General features: G+C 37.8%; 1 pseudogene; it reads right to left on the bottom strand.

Moving 5' to 3' along the window:
• Positions 1 to 1,945: 1,945 nt before the first annotated feature.
• Positions 1,946 to 19,819, bottom strand: LOC139135994 (sodium- and chloride-dependent glycine transporter 2-like; annotated as a pseudogene).
• Between the last annotated feature and the right edge of the window lie 3,067 nt (positions 19,820 to 22,886).

Below are 22,886 nucleotides of genomic sequence, written 5' to 3'. Positions count from 1 at the left end.
AATTAACTACTGATATTTATATGATGGAATAAAATTACCATTGAATAATATAGCTTACTAATAAAAATATAGAAAAAATTCCTGAGCGTTCCCAAAACTGTCTCCGAGATGCTATGTTCACGTCATTCACGAAAAGCATGGCCGTATCATAGTAACCATTTGCAGTATTTGTTTTCTACTTGGTCGCTATGAAAAATAACTTCAAACCGTACTCGATCCCAAATGACTGTGTATGTCCAGGGAGCATGTTTTCTATATAAAATTCCGAGAGTAAAACCCGCCTCCCCTACAACTGAATTAACCAGCTCTATTAAAGAAGACACTATCAGATAAAACAAAATCAATAGAATAACGGCCACCATATTTAAAAGTATAGTAAAATTTCTGTTTGCTTGTTTGTTTTCTGTTTTGGGTTTTCCGTCTTGTTTTTCCCTCTTGATATTACCTTTGTATTGACCAAATGGTTTATTCGTCATGGCCTTGTAAGTGTACATGGTAAAGACTCTTATAATTGAACCTCCGAATTGCATTAGGTCAGTGCAATAATCAGTCTGGGTGTCTTGGAGAACATGCAGTCTACATCATACATGTAAATCAGACCGATTCGGACGAAATACCAGTACCCTACCGAGAAATAGTATCCAGAATCTGCCCATGATTGAGACTGTTATGTGTGATTCAAAAGAGGCCGTTTGAAGCTGCGTCGGAGTTCAAAATAACGATGGTAGACTTGAAATACAGAAGTTAAGCCTGGACTTAGTTTCTGGTTTCAATTGAAATATAGTATGTGGAGTCGGTGAACTGATTTCATAGGAAGGGGAAGAGTTACGATGACAATTAATAGCACGAGGGATACATCAGAGATTTTGTGAAGTGTTTTTATGTGATGCTTTTCTGTGGTCTCTTTAAAATGATAACCTCTCTTTCTGAACTATCGACGATATATTTCAACAACACTTCCCTGCATGACCTTCCCTGATGACGTTCTTGGCTCTGAAGGTTGACTTAAATCCTATACTGTGCCAACGAATAGACAGCAGACAGTAAAATCTGTCAGACTGTCAAGATTCAGGGGTTTTTGCGAATATTTAAATTCGACATCAATGATCTCAGCATAGAAGTATTTGCTGTAAGGTCGATTCAGCGATTTACAACGTTAAATTACCACAGCAAGAACGCATGGTCTACCACGAATAAGCATCTTTTATACCTAGAGACTTATAATAGCTTGATGTGAAACGAAGGATTCTGGGAGCACTGAGTGTTCAGTTTATCATCACAACTGTTAACAGAAAAATGGACGCCGGTACTTAGGATTCGACAGTTTGTTGCATCATCTTTGAGTAATAATTTCTACGAGTTTTGAACATCATAGAATGTAAAACTATTTGAAAGGCGTATTGATGCAGAGAAACTGTCTTATAGGAAGTGAAGGTGAAAATTACATGAGAGATGTCATCACTGAATTGTATTCATCGTCACTCAGTCTCTGCTATAACACGTTTTCCTGCCTGGAAGTCCTGTATTGCACTGATATGAACTGAGTGGCATCTTTCATTGTTCCACGAGTATTGTCGTCCATCATGGGATCATATTTGCCAAGGCATTCACTGGTGAAACGTGACCAATTCTCGCCGCGACTGAAACAAAGATTTACCCATCGTAGACTTCATATTCACATCCGCATTTTTCAGAGACAACGTTTAAAAAGTTGAGTTATGTTTTTATGTGTTGGCGAGAAACAGAGAGATAAAAACTGAGCAGTATTTAACATATATGGTAAGCTAAAGTAAAGTTCACCATCAGTTTCGGTTATATATTTATTTGTCACTTAGGATATCCCAAGACAAGAACCCAATCCTAGTATAAACGGGGATGTGGCCCAGTATCGTTTGGCTGAAACTTATACAGTTAGTAAAAAGAAACGCAGTCTGCCACGGTGAGCAACAATGTCAAAGGACGATGTATTCATATTCTTGGTATTCTCGAAACGGTATTGATACAATTACAGACAACATGCGCCCACTTCACCTGAAATAAAATCTTAAAATATTGAAATGATGTAACGATAGAAGACACTCATTTATACCCGTTCTTTTTCAGTATGTATTATGAACTCCCTGAGACGCTGCATCCGATTTTATCAAAGTGTTAACCCTGATCCACAACTTAAATAGAATAATGTGGTGAATCGTATTCAGGTAGTCTCAATTTCATCTCCATGTACAGTGCGTTCGGCAGTTTCCGTTGATCGTAGCGGCCTGTTCGGAATTTTTCAACAGCAGGACCCAGTCGTCAGTTGGCGTTATAAGGGATTTCCAACGCTGCAAATGAGAAAAAGACACGATGAGTAATTAATTACATGGTATTTGTACTTACGAAAAAGGAAAGATGTCCAACGTTTTCGTATTTTCACCACAAAAATTCACGATTCAGGAACAGCTGAGAGATGGTAATATCAACAACAAGGCGTGGGACTGGGATGTTCATAAATCACGCACAAATAAAATGACGTACTGCACCTATTGGTTTATTGGCGCTTTGTAACAAGTATAATGGTAGGAGTTGAAGGGTGAATAATGTGGTAAAATGGCTCAGTTAGGGGTTGTCCCTTGAGCTGCCAATAGTGCCACAGATTTCCTATGTTAAGCCGTATCTTTAAAAGGAAAATAAGTTTCAATGATAATATTTTATCGGTAAGCAATGGTCACATTCGATGGTCCTTTTTTTTCGAATTGAAACAAATCAAACAAAAAAGATTACGAGGAAATAAGAATTCGGCGTGCATAATTTGTTGGCGTGATTGAGGGCAAAACAAGAATTTAGCTTATCGATTTTTTTAAAATCATGATTGTTTTGAAACAGTATTGTGATCGACTGGTAAGTTTTATGGATTCTCCGTGAAATTGCAACAAGAATGTGCTCCACTTTTGGTCGAGTCTTAATTTAAGGTCATAAGAGTCATACATGGGGCTAAGCTTTAGTCCAACTATAAGTTTGTGTCAGTTTTACTCTGATAATTTCATCAGTACATGTAGGATTTACTATGTAAACGACATTATCTTATTGAGACCAGGCTGCTCTAATAACCCTTGGATGACAAACAGTCGTTGATTTACATTCCTGCAAGCAAGTGCCGTAGAGTGAGCATTTTTGTTCAGTGAATGCTCCGTCGTATAGCATTGTAATATTTTCTTTCAATACAGGATTTATTTCCTTAATATTATATAATGTATGTTAGCAATATGTTTGCTGCCGAATAGGTCATATTCCAATTAATCGGACAATATACTCAAAGCAGGAAAAAAGTTCTCGCCACTCTGTCGCCAAACATTTCTTTCACGGAGAAGCTAAAGATTACACAGAGAAGCTACGTTATAGTAACGATTTATTACACACGCAGGCTGTTTAAGCCAGGGTCTGATTTTAGGGCTGCTTAACGTAGGGTCCAATTACAGGCTGTTTCAGCCAAGCAACAATGTCACAAAGATCTATGTTAGCTTGCCGAGTTCAAAATCACCGATAAATCATGTAAAATTGGGAAATTATATTCAAAATTGTTGAGACTTCTGTAAATAAGCTTTAGGGCGTGTTCTCGATGTTCAACAAATAGGTAAGTTGTTTATCGGATGCACATATATACCCTTAAAGGCCTATGATTCGGAGGAGCAATTTTAAATATTTTCTTGACAAGATTCCATGTGGCATATCGACGTCATGGCATCGATTAAAGCAAGACGTTCGCACGGCAGCAGTGAATCGCGTGACCTATTCGCGTCACGGTTCTGGTTTGTCATTTAGGGGCTTAGCACCTACTCAAAGTGTGTTGGCATATAGCCATAGTTCTGTAACCATGCCGAAATATAAATTTACCTCGAGTATAGCGGGTCAAGGTTTTTATGCCGTCGGGCAATTGACCTCGCTTTAGTGTTGTTTATGAATAGTTTTATATTAAGTCGTATCAGGGAATGCTTGAAATTACTAAATGTAGTTTTCCACAATGACAGCACCATGGTCTTCATAAATTTGAAGTAGTGAACAGCAATTTTTGTGTGCTGTATAACTAATATTATGGTCGATTCTACGACACAACTTCATACAGAAAATGACATACACGGACTATGAAGCCTGCAATGATCCTACTTAGTCACCTACATGTCTCTAATTATGAAAACAGGTCACGTTTTTATTTGTGTGCAGACAATGGGTGTCTGTGTCCAACGAGTACCTAAACTGTAATTCGAAAGACAAGGGGTTGTTCTCTTTCAAAATTGTTTCTCTTAACTAAACAATGCAAAAGTAACTCCACGCACAGACAACATTGACAAGCAATGAACAAGTCAGGGAAAAGATTAATCGTCTTCACGACGAGTTCCTTAAAACAGTTCTGACTAATTTGGTTTGCGTGTGTAGCGAATAGACTAAAATAGCTGCCTAACGTCATTTCTATTCAAAACACTGCAGGGATGTAAAGGCCGTTAACAGGTAACATACCGGTGATAAATTATATCAAGGTAACAAATAAAAGATTTACAAGTGGTTGAACATAGGAATGCATGCTACTTGTACGCGGTGAAAGGGTACAGGTGGGATCCAATGAAAAAATGCCGTCTTTTAATGGGGTTACGATGATAACGCCTATCGCATTGTTTCAAACGCGTCGTTTGTATATTTTGTCGAGTTCTGACGGGCGGAACTTTTGATTTGTCACCAGAGTGACATTGAATCATCGAAAGTCGGCAACGCCTGCCTGCTGTCCCTCTCCAGGTCACCCGCTTCTTCGTGGTTTAATCCTGTGCATGTAGGCTGTACGTTTGTTTGTGCAAAGCTGCTATGTACGCTTACAGAATGTTAAGTACCTATACTTGAATTATGACATCGATGACTTTGCTGTGAAGTGTCGTGACAAGGCTTTATACTCGCAAGTCTTTCAAACAAACTCTACCAATCTATATTACTAACATATTCATTCGTATTTCTCAATAAAAATTCGACAACCTAACTAGCAAAACAATTAAACGGGCGACAAAACTAGTAAACAACACTTTAGTGCGATGAGGTGACTTCACCAGAAGGTCAGCTATGTCACTCTTATCATCGAAATTTTGAAAAAAAAACATCCCACTTCTGCTTTGAGTCAATGCACGTAATAAAAGCCTCCACCTCAGTCTTTCCTGACAATTTTCAAAACTGGAGTTCCGTCTCCTCACCTGGCCGAATGTACTGCCTTCTGAAGAGGTAAAATACTCGACCACCATCCACACCGGAATGATGACGACAGACGCAGATGCAATCATCCAACCAATCACAAGGGACCACTCTGGGTAGAGGTAGCTGCCGTAGACGATTGGGGAGTTGCCGACAAACATCATAATTAAAATGAACTGAAATAAAGCAAAGTACTTCTGAGTTATGTAGATATTCAATGGCGAACCATGATGCAAACGTACTCAAATCAAAATTGTATCCCGACTAAATAAAAGTGTTTATACCGGCGGAATCTATTAGTGAGGATGGACAAAATCTTAATTATGAAATCCCTGATGTCATGTATGTGGATGAGAAAATGTATTCATGTTTGTTACGAGAAGGACATAATCTAGATTACTGATGTGAAGTCTTCTGCACAAGACTGACACATGGCTCAGCGTTTACGATAACCAAACAGTGTTCGTGTATCTCGCGCGACATTGGCTCCCATTAATGATTTGAAATACTTACTGCTGATTCGCCCTACAAACGTTCAGCAATACGTAACCTTGTTTTCTTGCCTACATATCTCCAACGTTTTCCCGTTAGATGTGTAAATTGAAGTCTAATGTTATGAATTGGTGTATCAAATTTTTGCATCAACATTTATGTAATTCAAGAGACTATTTGTAATATTGTAATATGTATACCAAGTTATACAGTATAAATTATCATCCGGTTGAGTCTGTGACTGGTACAACAAAATTATTTTTCATAACGATGCATAGCGGAGAGATTTAAGAGTCAAAGATATGACTGGCTTATGACCTGACTCTTGACAAACAAAAAAAGTCAGCGGATGAGAGACCAATAGGGTTTGCAGAGCTCATTGTTTCGGGTAAAAAGAGATAAAAATAGCAACTTAGTCTGACCAAATTGATAAACTGCTGTTGTGTCACGGCAGTTTATCAATTTTGGTCAGACTTTGATCGCCAGGGCACGTCAATTAAGTGTAGATAAACGTTCCATTGCGGCCAGATAATTATTGCAATGTGATCCTTAGGTGCACCAGCTTATCTACATATACATGCTGTATCGTATTGTTTTGTTTTCCACAATTTCTGTATACCCTGAATTTGAAAACTGATTTGGCTCAAACTTACATAGAATAAATTGCTACATGTGGAGACGTATTTTCTAGAAAGCCTTATCAACTGGGCACTGATATTTAAGATGCACTTACTTTAGTAGTTCTCATATTTCCTCATTGTCTGACCCATTTTCAATGTTAAATAATGGAAATAATGAAACCATCGGCAATAACACATTTGTATGCTATAATTATTGCTATATTTTGATACCCCTTGAGACAACGTTTTTTGCATTCCCCGTTATAATATAATTTTACCCACTTTTTGTGCGGTTCATAATATCAAATTGATTAAGCAATTTCGCCTGATCTAAATCATAAAATATGTCAGCTTTTATGGACATACAAATGCATTAATCAACTCTTACAGCAAATAGCTGTGCGTTGACTTCCCCTTTTCATTCAATCGGTGTCATGGTGTTTTGACCCAGGATTAAACTTTGTTTGTTTCTACTAAGACACGATCTCTTTTTAACACCAAAAAACGCTGTCTCATCATGCCTTAAGTAGTGTATTTTATTGTTCTACGCAAAGGCGTGACTTATTTGAATAAAACCAACATGAATTACCAACATGAATTATCAACATGAATTATCTGTTATCTGTACTGTTCCAACTCCAGAAATACAGTATTTTGGGCAACGCCCAACCACATACAACATTTTACAGACTGATTCCAAAATCCTTCGACATCGAAAGGGCTGGACTTTCAGAGGAAACTGTCCACCCGTCAGACAACGATGACAGTACAAATAATAATTAATATATGTTGCCACCTAAATTCCCCCGCAAGAACCTAAAACCAAAATAGCTTCTCGTTTTTATAACTTCCGGTTTTTTCACACTTACTATTATGGTGAGTGGAGTTATAGCAGCCCAACAGATCTTCCACCAAATCGTCGGGTACTTTCCAAGCATCATTGCGATGTCATCATAGAAGTTGTTCACGCCTGAAATAAAACGATAAGCCCAATGAATAGTGCGCCGCCTACGACGGACATATTTTTTGGTTACTTTTATTACATGAATCCCGAGACCATCGAGTATCTAGCCGTTATCTATAGTTCAATGGCGTTAATAACAACAAGACAGAAACTATGGATTCAAAATAAAGTACAGTGTACCATATCACTGATGTAAAACAAATTTCCATGTATACATCAGATGTATTCTCATCTGTACTGTGCGTGAGACCACTAAGCACACACGGAGGCCAATACTTTTACCGCTGTTTCTGTCGATATTGATCCGAGTTTGCCGACAGAAACAATTAGACTACATCTGTGACTGTGACGAAATCGTCAAGATTTATTGAGAGGAACTTAGACTTTGCAATCTAGGTATCATATATTATTAAAAAGGTGTTTTATTATTATGGCTGAGTAGTGAATTCGATTTTTTTCTGCCACTAGTATTTGCACTGTTCTCCCCAAAAGAAGTGACATTTCAGCTCCCAAACTCAACACATTTTGATGGAAATCCCTGCAGCTTTGGTGGGGTTTTTCGGGGATTCAAAACTCGCAGTACTTTGTGAAAGTCAAATCACAAAGGATGAAAAGGAAATAATGACAAGAAGACAAAGACACTTCCATGTCACGTGCGTTGACCCGAGCTATATTCAACAGGAACTTCCTGTGTGTTCAAAGGCGCTGGTAGACTTCAAAACAGCATAGATCGACATCTTTTCAATGAAGTAAAGTCTTCCAAAGTTCCTCATATGACAAGTAACAGTACGACGTATACAAAGTGTTGTTCAAAAATAGAAATGCAATGCATCTTCAAATAGCTTTTCATTCAAAAATCTTGTACAAAGTTTATCCATGACGAATATAGGCCTACTAGATGTCGGACACATGTGTGAACATAATCTGATCTCACAGAACCATGGAATCCGGCTCATATTTTTAAATCAGAAAGCAAAAGGTTCCCCTTTCACGGGAAATTGAAGTGATATGTATAATTCAGGTTTCAAATCATTTGTTCTTTTGTTGAAACGTTGTCTTTGTAGAGTATCAAATTACGTTATTTCCTTTACAGTACGATATGACATACATATTAAATTGATAACATAGCGGGTTTACTCTGGAAAAAAAAACGTGTCCGACAGACGTTGACCAGATGCAGATGCATCTTGTACTACGAGAACTTCCGTGCATCAATTTGTTTATTATCTGCAATAGAGTTTCAATAGACAAAGAAACCGCCTCTCCACCTCGCACGATATGAAACCAAAATATCGACGTCGACTGCCAGCGATCTATTATTTGCTCGGAGTTTCTAACCAAAATATCAAAACAAACGAAGAATGTCATGTGGTTCCTTGGTATCAAAGTATCGACACGAACGGCGAATGTTTTCCTGTCGTGATTTTTACGTGGAAGGAAGACTGCAGCTAGCAAATCTACGGTTACAACTTATCTTGACGAGTGCACCGTGCTTCTCGGTCACGCACACCATAAATTAAATGAATTAAAAAAAATCATTTGTAGGCGACGTGTTCCGATATTTAAGGAGAAATATTGTTAAAGATAGCTCATTAAATAAAGGCAAATAATCGTCATAGTTAATAAACATTGAACTTTCACACTTCTCGAACGATTTCTGTTTCGTCTCTACAGGTGTAAATTAGTGCGTTGTGATGAGACTCGTATCGATTTTGCTACTTTACTATTCTCGGTTCACCTGGAGTTTTTATTCACACCTTTGCGTCAGCTACATCATGACACAGATAAATATAGACTACGCCTTCCCGTTGAGTATAACTGGTGATTGTGAAAAGGACTTTACGAAACATGAGACAGACAATCTACAATGACGTCACATGAAGGAACGATGGCAACGTTATCTATCTTTCTGACTACACCCCTTTTTAGAGCCATAATGGCAACGAAACTTAGACCCGCTGATTAGTGGAAATTTACACGCGAGTAGACAATAGTGGAACTATCCAGGTACCTTGTATACACTTTGACAGATTCTTCCGGCAACTTTTAAGAAAGTTTCGTTGCAAAGATGAATGCTGACAAGACAATCATGATAGTGCTATTTACGGTCCGTATACGATCCAAATTTATCACATTTTCATCTCACAATATATCTGTCCTAATGCTCTGACGACTGTCCGGTTGTATTTTTAGCACTGAGAGGATTTAAAGTTAGAATGTACAATCATGGTACCTTGTCGGTGATTTTTCTGGGCAAATAAATTACCGAATCGAATTCGATGAATTTTTACCAGCCCACAAGATAAAATTTTGCTGAAGTACCTCCCAGCAAAACCAATGGCAATGATTTTAACGGTGGAGTCATTCATGAAATATCTTTTAAATAGCCGAAGTTTAAGGAACAACGTAAACGAGTTGAGCTCATGCACAAATAGGTAAACAAGATAATTGGAAGGGTGACGTGTGTGTTGCAGAAGGAGGACAAATACGTGTACGTTTCGTCAGAAATCGAATGCATGAGAACATTCCAGGCAATAAATGAAGTCTTTTTTTAAACAATCAAATTTGGAATATTTTGTTTCCTGTTTGTTCATGGGCGCGGTTAGATATCTGAATAGCGGCCATTCAACATGTATTCACAATATTTATGTACAGTATATTGCACTGCAACTTACTTCCGTCTTTTCACATAACTCTATGCTGACAAAATCACTGAGTAACCGCCATAAAAATACTGCCTATATAAATCCAACGGCAACTGTCAACTATCTTACTTCCTCATACTGCCCTGTATCATCCGAAGCCAATATTCATACCATGAGTTCATAGCTGACAAGGGCACTTTTACTCACCGTAGATTACAACGAAAACTAGGCATTCCACGAGAGCAATAACCATCAGTCCAAAGTAACTGATCAACCAATCCAAAATAAAGAGAATGTAATTGCCACCCTGTAAATGAAAACAAGTCGTATTATGTTTCGTATGCTCACTCATCGATCATTGTGACATGCTTCATGGGATGGCCATGGGGAGACGGGAGTCACCGTGTCTTTATGTATTCTTTTCTTCTTCAGAAGAGCGCTCTTTTCAGGTTTTTTGTTTGTTTTGGGGGGGTTTGTTTGTTTGTTTGTTTTTGCTGCGAAGACCAGTTAGTTGGTCATTGACCTATCAGTTGCAAAATGACCGCTACGCCATCCAAAAGCTGGTCAATTGATCAACGACCGGGTCGGTGTTCAAAAATTGCCGGTCATTCTTCAATCGCTGGACAACTTCGCAATGACTAGCAATTTTACAAGGCTAGTCAATTGTCAACATCTGGTCGGTTGTCCTATGACCGATGAGCTGTCTAATGACTATTTATTTTAGATTGTGTGCTCAATAGTCCAGTAACAACCACTGGCGAGCTGTATAATGGCCGGTCGGTTACTAAATGACTGGTGTGTCGTCAATTGACAGGGAGATGTTCAATGACTGATGTGTCATATATGACAGGGCAACAATCAAATGAGCTATGGCTGTCGATGAAATGGTCTGTTATCAAGTTAGTTGTCAGTATTTAGTAACTGACCAGTGATTACCGATGCCTACGTGTATATTGCAGCATGTGAGAGTGTCAGTGGACGCAGCATGGATGCAGTGTAATGTGCGATTGTGTGTAGTATGCAGTGTAGTGTGTGAGTTGATGCAGTGTTTGAGTGGATGCAGTGTTTGAGTGGATGCAGTGTATTGTGTAAGTGGATGCAGTGTACATGTGTGAGTGTGTGTGGTGTATGAGTAGATGCAGTGTAGTTTGTGAGCTGGTGCAGTGTTTGAGTGGATGCAGTGTACATGTGTGAGTGTGGTGTGTGAGTTGATGCAGTGTGTGAGTAGATGCAGTGTGTGAGTGGATGCAGTGTAGTGTGTGAGTGGATGCAGTGTGTGAGTGGATGCAGTGTGGTGTGATTGGATGCAGTGAACATGTGCGATTGTGTGTAGTATGTGAGTAGATGCAAAGTGGTGTGTGAGTTGATGCAGTGTTTGAGAGGGTGCAATGTATTATGTAGGTGTACGCACTGTAGTGCGTGATTGGATGCAGTTTACATATATGAGTGTGTGTAGTGTGTGAGTTGTGATGTAGTGTGTGCGTGCAGAGTGTGAGGGTGCAGTGTGTGAGTGGATGCAGTGTTTGAGTGGATGCGTGTATCAAAGAGAGAAATCTGTAGTAATTTTGTCAGTACTTTATATTCAGCTATTCTTCGACGCGATAAGTGAAATGCTTTTATGAAATCTTTGAATCTTTGAATAACTCGCTCCGTCAAAGCGAATATTTACCCGTTGAGTGGTCATACACATGTAATTACATGACTAAGTTGTGTGGCATCTAATGTACCGAATTAATCATTCACGACAGGCGATTAATCAGTGAAATTTAAAATTTCTGTCGGTTTTTTATAACACAACAGTAAAACCTGAAAGTATCATTGCGAGCTTTCAGAGAAGCTGTGTATCCATGGTAACGATTTGCCAATGGGTGGGTAATAATGATAAAGAAACTTACTGGAGTTGTCATTGGTAATCCCAAAATGTAACACATTACACAAAGTCCAAGGACAAAGAGAGTCCTCCTCTTTCTCAAGACCGGGAAACAGTCAACGATGGCACTGCAGACGCCCTCAACCATAACAAACTGGGAAAGACAACGTGAAACCTGTTGATGCATATTATGCACGACCGTAGAGGGCAGACTGTCGTAAGCTCACAACGGGGTGGAGGTATTACAAGCTGGAAGTAACGAAGTTGTCACTCCTTCGATAAAAGTTGTGCTCATCTAAATCTAGACGTTCAGACTCCGTTAAGTAGTAGAGAGTAATTGCTCGCAGTTAACAGGTTTAGTTTCCTGTCACGGAGATTGCATATTTATTTATTTATTTATTTATATATTTATTTATTTATATATTTATTTATTTTATTTATTCATTCATTTATTTATTCATTTATTATCAGTGCTAGTTTTGCGAGATTTATTTGATGGACGAGTCAACCCTTACCTTCACCGATGACTTAAGCCCTGGTTTTAACAATTCATCTCAGAATAGGTAAGAAACATTACCTGACTGTCAAGTCCCATGGTGAGCATCATAAGAAAGAACAAAGCCGACCACAAAGGTGCTATCGGAATACGAGTCAACGCTTCGGGATACACTACAAACACAAGACCAGGTCCTATGGGAATAGACAGATATTCAGTGTAAGGTTAAGTGACGTGGCTCTGTTTGATTGCTTGGTTTTACTGACTTGGAAAGCTACAAACTGGAGAGTAGCAAAGGTTCTCATTACTACGTTTTATGCAAATGAGATGACGCCACTTGGCGGAAGATTGCACCTACACACGTTAAGATCATTGAGTGACCTAAACTGCATGGACTACCTGCTTTGACGACGTTTTCGATTGGTAAACCAGTGTCTTGAGCTAGGAATCCTAAGACAGAGAAGACAGCTATGCCACAGTAAATGCTGGTTGCAGAGTTCACAATGGGAACCAGTATAGAATCCCTGTTAAACGATAAACAAAAGTGAAATGCCGATAATGTTAGAAGTTTAAACTTCAGTGGTGATAGGGGTGGTGGTCATTATCCTGCCTTGAAGACACTGACTGTGTACAGGCAAGTCAACATTACGACGGAGGTGAGCGGATGAAGTTTTATCTTTGAGATGATGGCACAGACTGTGGGACATTACAGCGGTGAATGGAAGGCAATGTATGTCCTGTGATAGTTTTGATGGAAGTCGACGAGATAAGGATTAATTGCCGTGGCTGTGGTAATAGCTTTGTAATGCACAAGTATGAAGCCTTCCAATTAATGAACTCTCTGAAGAAAATTAAGCTCAAAACCCCATCAAAGTATATATTTTCTGAAAGCTTATATATGGCAAATACTGTGTTTTATATTATTTGGCAATTGTTGACCGTCATTTTGAATTACCTCTTAAAAATCGGTATTTTCCTTTCTCTGCACTAACGCTGCAGTATGATAAAAAGGTGTCGTGTCAATCTTTCAAAGAGTGTCTGGGATTTTTTAATCTGTCCTACTTTTTATGTTACATACTTTGAAAGGTATTGGACCATTGCCTAAAATGCTAGTGTCAGCCACAAATTTCATCATTCAGTTGTATTTTTCGGCGCGCCCTTCGGGCGCGTAACTTTAATAATCAGTCATATTTTTCAGCACGCCCAACTTTAACATATCAAGCATACATACATCAGAGATATCTGTATGTTCAATATTTTTCAGCGTGCTCTTCAAGCTCATTACTTCAATATATCAGACATTTTTCAGCATGCCCTTCAGGTGCGTGACTTTAATATACAAGGCATATATATCAGAGATATCAGCATGTTTCATATTTTTCGGCGCGCGGGCGCCATACTTTAATAAATCAGAGATATCTTGATGTTTGCTAAGTGAAAGTGTACCATTATGAAATCTGCATTCCATATGAAAAGGATGACAAATTCCTGATACTTTTCTGTTCTCTCTATGAGAATTCAGTATGAGAAAGCAACATGCACAAATATTTCACAATATATATTTGATACAGTGACTTATTTTAGAGATAGAAAAATGACAAGATATCTTATCTTCTTATTGATATAATTATTTTCCTTTGTGTCACAGGTTTTCTGTAGAAAGATGCTTTTTTATGAACAAAATAACAGTTAAAAAAGGCAGTTTTGTCATTATTAGCTGTGCTTTTATGGTTTCAATGTTACAAGAAAAGGTCATCTCAGACACTGTACACATCAGATTTGGCTAAAAAAGCTCTCTATGGCTCCTCAGGAGATTTAATTGGATGGTTGGCAAGTCGTAACACCCATCAAAGTTTTTGATTCACTGCTTTTTCCTCTTTGATATTAAAGATTGACATCCATTTCTGTACAACAATCAGGACATCTGGTTAAGCATAGAAAGTGTGAAATACATTGAAAGCTCATTCAAAATGTACTGTATTCAAACTTTAAGATTGACACGTTGAAATTCCTATCTTACAACTGACATGTCAACAATTTCATTAAAACATAGAATGATTATTTAAAATATAAATATATGTAAAATGTAAAATATAATATATACGTATATATATATATATATATATATATATATATATATATATATATATATATATAAATATATATATATATATATATATATATATATATATATATATATATATATATATATATATATATATATATATATATATATATGTCCACCTTTTGTTTTACCTATGTCGCGCGCCGGGGGTCACCCTGTTTCAAAATTTGGAATACTGAGGGGGTCATTCTCTTTTTGACGTCGGCAAAAAAATAATCCACCGCCCCCAGGCCCCCAAGTAACTGACCAGTCCCTATGCTTTCAGAAAATATTTACTTTGATGAAGTTACGAGCTTAATTTTTTGCAGAAAGTTCATAAATTGGAAGGCTTCAATACTTGTCCTGGTGGTTGTCTGGGGCTGGTGATTATAAAACGATGATTGCATCATTGGCATTAGTAAACTGTTAAATACAATAGTTCTCTTGGAAAAACATATTATAAGTCGCTTCTGTCGTCTTTGTAACTCATGATTTGTAGAAAAACGAAGGAACAACAAAATAACAAATCTCAAAAAGTTGACAAGCGAAGCTACAGGTTCTATATTTACAGCGTTCAGACAGTCTCAGCGTACTGTCTACGAAAACTCTACCTGAGACAATTATGATGAAACTTGTTGTAACTAGCCATCGTGAGAAGTCCTCCCCAAGATGGTCCCAGTGAGAAAAATATTTGGCTGGCGGCATCGCTCCATACCTGGAAAAATTAGAGTTACGTGGATTATGACAATTACTTAGCAAAAAAAAAACTGTTCTTTTTAAATCTACGTAATTTTTTCCCAGACTTTTATGTCCAAACCACAATTTGAAGTACAATCCCATGCTACACTAACATGACGCGGATGACGGTAATGGCCCGCCTGCTTCCTGAATTAATGATCAAACTTGTCCACTTTTCATGGAAAGACCAAGAAATACTCGTAAAGTTTTATATCGCGAAAAATTTCCGTGTTAAATGAAAGAATATATATAAAAAAGATACATTTCTGCTTCCAGTAACGAAGCGCATTGTCTTCCCATACAGAAAAAGGCCAGTAAACACTTCGTATATGACCCATTTTGTTTGCGTGACTCCTGCAAAATGTAATATCGCCTGGCTCTGTTGAGATGACCATCAATATTTTTCGGAATCGTCTGCGTGTATATTATGAGAGTAAAAGTACTATGCTAACCTTTGTAGATTTCAGGAGTTCCCATCTCGGAATGAAATAGAATTTCAAACCGTCCAGGGAGCCAGGTAAGGTGACACCCCGGATAATCAGAATAGTAATGACCAAATATGGAAATGTTGCAGTAAAATATACCACCTGTTGATACAGAATGTAATGATACGTACATTAGACAGAAAGACAAACAGACAGACAGACAGACAGACAGACAGACAGACAGACAGACAGACAGACAGAACTAAATTTACCTTGGTCTTCACTCTATGGTTACCATTTATACTCTGATTTTCGGTGAAGTTTAAATTCGATAAATGATATTTGTTTTGGTGGTTATATTTTGAAACAACTCAGAGCGTTTCTTTATCAGTCTTGAAAAAAATGCTTATTTTGCCCCTCATGAATAGGGACCAGGACTTTTATATATTATTGCAAATTATTGTCAGGGAATCGAGTTACTCTAACATGAGTGGCATACGTAACCTATAATTTGTGTATGGGACATATATAAATACGTTGATATACGTGACGTATATCTATGCAGAACAAGAGTATATTTAACGCAGATCTTTGCAGGCCAAATGACACACTGTATTTGTACATTTTATTTGTAAACATACGTGTGTATACAGAACGTATTTGACAAATGGACAGAATCAGTATATGTGTGTACATTGTCGTATATCAAGCATTTTGCTTACATGGTAGTCGAATTCGGAGTTACTGACCAGTTTGAAGTCGCCATCGCCCTCTGAGACAACTAATTTTTGTTCTTTTACGGGTTATGACAGGAATACATGCTGTGATCTCTATACAACGATGGAAATACATAATTCAAAAGCTAACTATTCTCAAATAATAAGTATCATCAAAGAGAGTTTCGATACAATAGTGAAATACAATACATCTATAGTAAAAAGACATGACAGGCACTATTTGAATAATAATAATAACATTCGAATGTTGACATTCCATGAATGCCTCAGGACAAACAACTCATACACATGCTTAGTACGTTATTGTTATTATATTCAGTTGACTTTCAGCTCAAGTTTCAACTGTAATTTGAAGTCTATATGCATTTCATGCGATTGATAAATAAATTATATCTCTCACCTTTCCCGATGACTTGACACCTTTACAAAGACATAGGAATATGATTATCCAAGCTAGCAACAAAACCAAGGCTAAGTCCCATTGGATCGGTCCCAGGTTCTCCAAGCCGTCAGAGATGCGCAGAACACGATTACTGAATTTGACAGAAAATTTTAAAAACGTGAAATGTACAGCTCTTTGCAGGTAAGACTATTAAGGTGTTTATTTGATCAAAGCAAAGAGGCTGGAAAGTCTATACCTTCGTATGATATGTTATATCGTCCAACGTAGTCGTCTCAAATATTTTCAGATAACGCGATTGGAACTAATTTGGGATAATTGGATTTTCATATTTTGCAAATTTCTCAAAAGTGTTAGGTGCCATATAGCTGAATATTGCAATTTTGCAAATAACTCATAAAAACAAGTGTGTAATATAAAAGAAAAGCAGATGAGATAACATTTGTAGATTAAATCGACATTACTTCACCATCAATTATCCCAAATCTATAGTTCCAATCGTGTTAGATTTGAAAGACGTGCATACGAGAGTAGAAATTACGATTCCATTCCATGTTTTGAGTGCAAATTGGTCAGATAATAGGAAGACAATTTTTATAATCATGTAATAAGTAGTAACCTTTTGGAACGACAATTAAATATCATTTTTAAATTGCATTGTTACTGATAAGAATGACGTAAACACCTATGGTTAATAAGTATACCCTGATATACTAACAAATAAGCACTAATTATCGAACAGGGGTTGTATTCTCTTTTTTAAGCGACAAGGAGTTTTGGTTATTCCCTGGCGTTTTAACAAAAACACCTCGTTACATGATATGAGAGTGGCATTGGCCATTTGAAAGGACAGTAGCAGTAATGTTTGATTGTTTTTCACTCTATTTGTTTGTATGTGGACTGAAAGTTATTGCTCTACTATACTCACAAAGCCTGTTGAAACGCATTCAGATTGTCAAAACAGCGTCTCAACGTGTAAAATGCGCTGTTATTGTTTACATTGAATTTTATTCCGAGCTGATACAATATATTGCAACATGCTAAGAACAGAAAACTGTAGCTGACAAAAGTTACGGCTACAGTCCCTTTAATCATTAAAAGCTCCATACTTCCAGTATTCTTCAGCTGGAGTGACGGGTTTCAAGATTTTGTCGTGTCCGGTGATGTTAGCCATCGACGAGTTTGATACAGCACCGTACAAGGAGTATGAAAGATTTCTGACAGGCGCAGTAGTTGTGCAGTCTGTGCAGTTTGAACTGTTTACAGCCTTGTGAAGAGACGAACATGCCTCGGTGTTCCACCAATTGTCACATGTCGCCCATGGCAACGACGGAATGGCAGTGAATGATGCAATGAAGAAATAGATGATGTACAGGAGATTAACGTTGTAATAGATAATAGTCAATCCAGTTATGATTGTCATGCTAATGCCAGCTCCTGTATAAACATAAGGAAGGTGATATCACTCGATCAATGTTTGTAAATATTTTACCCGTGCCAATCCATCCACCAATGATGTCATCCACTAAACTAACGTATTTCTCAACCCATCCATCCAGCCATAGGCCCATCAGCCCGGCAAATCACCCATTCATCACCCGTACACCCACTGGCAGTTGTGTCAGCCTAACAACCCATCCATCAGCCACAGGCCCATCAGCCCGGCAAATCACCCATTCATCACCCGTACACCCACTGGCAGTTGTGTCAGCCTAACAACCCATCCAGCCAGCCACAGGCCCATCAGCCCGGCAAATCACCCATTCATCACCCGTAAACCCATTCGCAGTTGTGTCAGCCTAACAAACCATCCATCCATCAATGGGCTCAGCTGACGACAGGACTGCGTGCGCAATCTCCAATTGTAATGAAAATTTGCGATCCTCACCTTTGAACAGCCTGCATACTTTCCATGCAGTGATGGGACCTTCACTGCAAAACTGACCAAAGGCAACCTCCAGGAAGAAGAGAGGCATCCCACACAACGCCATGAATAAGAGGTATGGAATTAGGAACGCTCCTAAAGGAGGAAATGAGTACTAATTTAGGAGTTGGAACTTATAAATCAAAAAAATATTTGAAATATATGGAGAATTCTCTTGAAAAGATGTAATAATTGTAACATGCTATGTTGACACCAGCAACACCATCTTGTATTTTCCCTGTGAAGCATTCTTGGTCCGGCTGTGATAATTAATGTAAACGTACATTTAAAGGGACAAAGTCGGCCATTTTTTCATGTATTTTGTTTGTATACGAGACACTATTTATATTGTTTGACATGTTGAAAGATACCGAGTGAATGGGTGACCATGAGTGTATTCGACCTTGGTTTTAGACAAGTTACATGAAACCATCGTGAAAATGAATAAATGGTCATGACCATTAATTCATTTTCGCGATGGTTTCATTTAATTTGTCTAAAACCTAGGTTGAATACACTCATGGTCACCCATTCATTCAGTATCTTTCAACAATATAAATAGTGTCTCGTATCAAACAAAATTCATGAAAAAATGGCCGACTTTGCCCCTTTAATGATTGAAGAATTTGTATGAAATAGTTGATAACATTAATCCAGGTCTGGACCTCACATCATCCACTGTAAATAAGATCCAAGACACAGCAAACATAACCATATTTAACGAGTCGAATACAAGGCCATGCATCGCGCTGTGATATGTCTCTGACAATCATAAAAAAGCCAATGATAGGCAAATTTCGTTTCTAAAGTATCAATGTTGTATATTTCGTTCAATTAGAATTCCTGCAGCATATCGGTGTCTTATGGAACCCATCCAGGCAGACTTACCACCCCCATTCCGATAGCATAGGAAGGGAAACCTCCAAATGTTGCTCATTCCAACGGCATAGCCGATTAACGAGAGTATGAAATCCAGCTTTCCCGTCCAGTTGCCACGTTCCTTGTTTTCATCCCCATTATCGATATCAGAGGGACTAGGAAGCTCTTCAGCTTTGTAAGTATGTGCCATAGCGCACAGATAACATGTACTGTGGTAGAAAGTCTGTCACTGGTGACAAAAATACGTATTAAACCTGGTTCTCAAAAGCCGTGCGACACACCGAGTCACTGGGAGGGAGTGGTCAAATCTTTACTTTCTATGACTTCTTTTATAATCGTTTTTACTTTTGTGTTGTTTACTATTGTTCCGTCAATAATTTTGACAAACGACTGCACTTGGGTAGTTCTGAATTCAATTCATGATTGTATTAAAATATTAATGTCCAGTATGCTAGGGAGTCTGCATTGTAAAAAACGATCCTTGTCATGAAAATTTGCGTGTTATGTCAACAACACCATACTTTTGTTCATTGTTCACATTAAGTTTATTCATTAACAAATCACATATAATTTGAATTGAGATGACAATACGACAAAAGTTGACAATGGTCGTACAAGGTACATGTACATTGAATGATAATGGTTACAAGGCGGCATTGATGGACGTTAGTCGTTACAAAGCATCTCTATTCTGGGCGATTCAATTGTTAAATCATTCGTTGTTACTTTTCATAGTTATCATATCTTCAAACGACTCTACTGACTGCCTTAGCCTATAAGCAGCTGAAGACACCTGCAGAGCAATTTTGGTATAACCATATCAGTTCCATCCTTCAAACGCCCCTTCTCTTTAGTAGTATCGTTATATTCTTATACAGTGACCAATGGTTCCCAATTTTGGAAATTTTCAAATTCTGTGCACAGTTATGTTGTATGTGTGCACGCGGGTGGGGGGCAGACGCACGCGCGCGCACACGCACACACACACACACACACACACACACACACACACACACACACACACAGGTGTGTCAAGACTTTTTCAAGTTCGTCAATTCTTCACAATATATCCAAAGCCATTCAGAAGGTACTGTTCGCGATCCCTGGGATCGCCTTTGTTCTAGTCTGTAAGAGGATTATGAAGGTCATAGCCTTTTGTTTTCCATTCAAATTACATCTACTCACTGATGCAGTGTGTTTTCTCCAATTTGATTGACAGCTAGTGGTTCATACAAAGTTTGTCCCGAAGCTATTTACTTGGAAAACCAGTTGTGAATAGACAACACGCCATTGTTTTAGTACATCATATATGCACAGTTTTCCTTTAAAATTTACTCCCGTTTTTCTATGATATGCCCATGCGTTATTAAGATCTCTTTACCTGTAAAGGTCATGAACCCGCAGTCATTCTTGGAATATCTGAATTAAGGACAATTAATTATGCAAAGAAGCATTAATTATGCAAGCCACAACTTCAAAACACTTTTAGTAATCGATTCTTGCCATTAGCGATTCATACGGCCGTTCTCGATTTAGTCTCCTATAATCGCAAAAGTTCATCGAATACGCAAATTCGAAATCAACTTTCATATCACCTCTTCATATCTTTCATTTCTGTAACATTCTAGTATGATCAATATTTGCAGCAAGTCTCATCAAATCTTGGGCAGCTGTTCTTGATTTATGACTGTATTTGAAATCATCAATTATGGAAATAAACATCACCATGCAAGCCACGCCACTACAAACTCATCAAACTTTTACCATTCCCACGCACAATCTATGAACCAGATTTGATGAATATCCAGTGAAATGTTCTTTATATATAAGTTCACATCCATGAATAAGAAATTCACGTAGTGTTTCCTCCAGCTTGAAACGCTTACAAAGGAATGTTTGGTTTCTAGAGTAGAAGTGGACGTTATTGCAATTTCTAGTAGTACCTAGTGAAGCGTAGACGATTTCCTTACTGAAGATATTATTACATAATCAGGTTTTCACTTGTTATGTCTATCTGTAAGTGTTATCGAAACAAATGTAATTTTAGTTACAGACAATCTCGCATAATTAGACATAATTACACAGTTTGCCAAGACCGTATCGATCGTTAATATTCCCTTATAGTGGTGTGAAAACCTATTTGCCCCACTGCCTCAAGCATGGAACTATGCTGTCAACCACTTCGAATCATATACTTTGGGTCACATTTTGGCAAAATATACGCCAAGAAACTTCATTAGTCGGGCCGTATCTATAACCGTGAAAAACTTGTAATTCAACAAGAACAACAAAATCAGGATTTGAAGTAGTCGATTTGAAAATCAACCTCGAAAATATTGTTAGCGGTCGAATTGATAGAGAGGTCAATTTCGAAATTTCATACAAAACAAGTGTTTGTTTCTGCGGTACTTCATGTGAGGTGAAACATTCTGAGATCCAGACATCGAAAAATGTTTTATGACCTTTTTTTATTCAATCATCCAGTAGACATACGTTGCTTTGCATCGCAAAAAATGTTCTGCTTGATACCTGCTCCCAGGTTATAAATTGTATTTGCTTGTTAAAAAGGACAATATCTTTCTTTAAAATAAATTTCCCTTCTATCGTATCACAGATTCTCTGTCGTACCAGACTCAGGCTATTTTGAATTTGAAAGGAGGAAACATGCCTATCTATACGACATACTATGTGATAGGAATTAGAGTATAACCATTTGATTTCTGGGGTAGCAGAGGAAAGGGGTATGTCAGCAATTTTTTGTCCAAAAATCTTCCTTTCCCAACCCCGAAATCAAACGGTTCTCCCCTTCCGCATAAACATCAACATTGTACAACAGTGTTTCCATCAACGAAGAACCATAAACATGTTAGGTTCTCCGAAGTTTATTTTGTCACTGCTTATCGATGCACGGAAATACAACTCACGACTTACAAAAAAAAGCAGACACGAAGCTACAACGGGACGACAGCTAAATCTTACTTCATGTAACATTATAAGGAATTTGTTATAGAAAGTAAACATGGTTTCTTATTCTCTCCCTAAATATACTGTTATTAAAATTATAAGCCTTGCACATAGTGCTTTCATTGATATATCAAACATAACGAATTATGTATAATATGCACTGCAATATCGTTGATAAATGAATTCTTGTCTGAACTCAGTTCAATCGTCAACAGTGGCGTCGGATATTATACATAAACAGATGTTGAAAAGTTGAAAACAATGCATTTCGACATGATCTTGGGAGAAGAACATGGGACTGAATTTTACGTAACAGATTTTACACAATTTTAAATGACGGAATATACACCAAAAGATATAGCTAACGGAGCTTTGGTAACTTCTAGTTTATTTGTGTCAGCAAAATGCCCTGGATTGACT

This window comes from Ptychodera flava, chromosome 6 (assembly GCF_041260155.1).
Source record: "Ptychodera flava strain L36383 chromosome 6, AS_Pfla_20210202, whole genome shotgun sequence".
NCBI lineage: Eukaryota > Metazoa > Hemichordata > Enteropneusta > Ptychoderidae > Ptychodera > Ptychodera flava.
The sequence above is the reverse complement of the archived record's forward strand: the minus strand, read 5'-3'. Positions and strand labels throughout refer to the sequence as shown.